Below are 2,615 nucleotides of genomic sequence, written 5' to 3' on the forward strand. Positions count from 1 at the left end.
CAGTCTTCTTTTTGTTCTCAAAGCCTGCTTCAATATATGAGGTCAGTGCAAGGACCTGTTCCCGTGTGCTTCTTTGTGGTCTAAAGCCCGTTTGTTCTGGTGGTATGCTGGGATTTATATATGGGGTGATTCGCTCTAGTACGATTCTTTCCAGGAGTTTGTATAAGCAGCATAGTAGAGATATTGGTCTATAGCTGGATGGTTCAGTCATTGGTTTGCCTGGTTTTAATATGGCGATTACTTTGGCATGTTTTCAAAGTTGTGGGTATGTGCCCTTTTCCGTGATGTCTGTCATAGTATTTACCAGCCAGTCTATTGTTTCTGGTCCAAAGTTAGTAATCATGTCGGGGTATATTCCATCAATGCCAGCAGCTTTGTCATTTTTTATTTTCTTTGTAGCTCCTTTCATTTCATCAATCGTTATTGGGACACTTTAAAAAATGCTATGGTCAGGCAGAGTTTTCAAGTCTTTTGATATTCTTTTCTTATTTCTTTTCCAAATTGATGGTTTGGGATGGGTTGCCCCCGTTGTTTAATTTCTTTGGCAATTTCGTCAGCTGCAATCTGGGGGGCAGATTTTGTTTGACGAGCTTCAGGGTTTAGCTTTTTGAGGGTTTGCCATGCATGGCGGCTGGAGTGACTGAGGTCAAATTTTTCAACAGTGTCTATCCATATCTCTTTTCGACTTTCATGTAGTGTGTTTAGTAGTTCTTCTCCAACCTGTTCATCGTGTGTCTCCTCATATTTTTTCAGCAATTCTTTGCTTCGTTCATTCCAGCATGGGATGTATTGTTTTCTAAAAAACCATTGGTATGTTCTTCTTTCCGGAGGTTAGGACAAGTTTGTTAAATCTCCCTATATTCTCAGTTTTTGGGGGGATCCTTTTGCAGGTTTTGTCAATTTCATCAAGAAATTCTAACCTTTCCTTATAAGATAAATACTGTATTGCATAAATCTTTTTGGTAGCTCTCCTCTGTGCGATTTCAATACTAATAGATTGTCTTTTATACAATGGGCTCCAGATGCAATTTCCGTATTCTAGAATTGGTGAAACAGGCGATTTATACAAATATAAAAATATGGTTTTATCAAGACTTATAAAGGTTCTATATATTATTCCCATCATTCTGTTTGCACGGCTTACACAATTATCAATATGTATATCACAATTCAAAAGTGAATCAGAATAACTCCCACATCCTTTTCATAAGGCACAACGGAAAGTAGATTTGACATAGAAGTATCGGTAAAATAATTATGACATGGATTATGTTTTCCTATATGTAAAACTTTACATTTCGAAACATTAAAATCCAAATGCCATGTTGTAGACTATTTGGAAAGTAAAAATATATCATTTTGTAGAATGTTATGATGTTCAGTTGTACTATAGCTCTTTGTATCGTCTGCAAACAGTTTGCATGCTGAATTTATACCACATGGTAAATCATTTATATATAATAGAAATAAAAGTGGTCCCAATACGCTTCCTTGAGGTACACCAATAATTACATTCTTAAAATCCGACCCCACCCCATTGACAATGACTCTTTGTATTTGATTATTCAGAAAGTCTTTAATCCACTTAAAGACATTCCCTTTAAATCCATATGCTTTTATTTTAATGAATAACTTTCATGTGGCACAGAATCAAAAGCCTTACTGAAATCAAGATAAACAACACCAATGCATTGATCACGATCAATTAATTTGGTAAAATCTGCTGCTGCTGCTGCGAGTAAAATCCTCCATCACCTGTAATAGTTGAGTAATGCATGATCTCTTTGATCTAAAACCATGCTGGTTATCGTTTAGCAGCATATGACTTTCAAGAAAGTCCATTATTCGGTCTTTCAAGATAGACCCCATAACCTTACATCCAAGTTGCCGTCCTTCAGTTCTGTCACATGCACACCACTAAGCAACATAGAAAACTGATACTAAAACTGGACACCCTTTTACCTCACGGCATGAACTTGAGACTGGACCTAATTTAAATATTATACTTATACTACCTTTGTCTCTCCCCCCCCCCCACCCCGGCTTCCCCGGCCATCCATCGTCATTTCCTTGTGTATGTGTGTGTGTGTGTGTGTATGTGTGTGTGTATGTGTGTGAGTTGTGTTTTTTGTATATCTGTGTATTTGTGTACGTGAATTTTATATTCACATGACGTTGGTAAGGCGAGGCAAAGTTTTTGTGTTTTTGTTGTTTTTTAAAATATTTATCTTTATCATAAGCAGGATTCAATAAATGCATGTTGAAGCTTTTTATTTTTCAAATTCATTTTTTCTCTATCATTAAACACGATGACATCAAATCGATTTCTTACGACGGGTAACATTTTTAAAATATTTTTAACAAATGATTAAAATATTAATTACATTTTTAGAAGCATCTATTTAAAAATGTATTCAGCGATAACATTTCTATTATCAATTTTATCAAACGCAGAACATGTTTTCTATCAATAACAATGTATCGATTTTTTTATGTGACTATTAATCATTGGCTTGTGTTGTCTCCTTTTCAAGCCCTATCTTTACCATCCACCTGTATTTTGTCCCTATTCTTGTATCAAACTCATCATATCATTATACCAGTCACATCGGATT

General features: G+C 35.4%; 1 pseudogene across 1 annotated transcript in view; it reads left to right on the top strand.

Annotated features, from left to right (window-relative positions):
- Positions 1-230: 230 nt before the first annotated feature.
- Positions 231-2,615, top strand: part of LOC144971764 (sialin-like) — a 51,512-nt pseudogene continuing 49,127 nt past the window's right edge. The window contains exons 1-2 of the transcript XR_013645180.1: positions 231-335; positions 2,535-2,615. The exon at positions 2,535-2,615 is cut by the window's right edge and continues 69 nt beyond it. The product of XR_013645180.1 is annotated as a sialin-like (transcript). The remainder of the gene's footprint in view (positions 336-2,534) is intronic.

Source organism: Berghia stephanieae, chromosome 4 (assembly GCF_034508935.2).
Source record: "Berghia stephanieae isolate SIO BIC M18660-M18661 chromosome 4, UCSD_Bste_1.3, whole genome shotgun sequence".
NCBI lineage: Eukaryota > Metazoa > Mollusca > Gastropoda > Nudibranchia > Aeolidiidae > Berghia > Berghia stephanieae.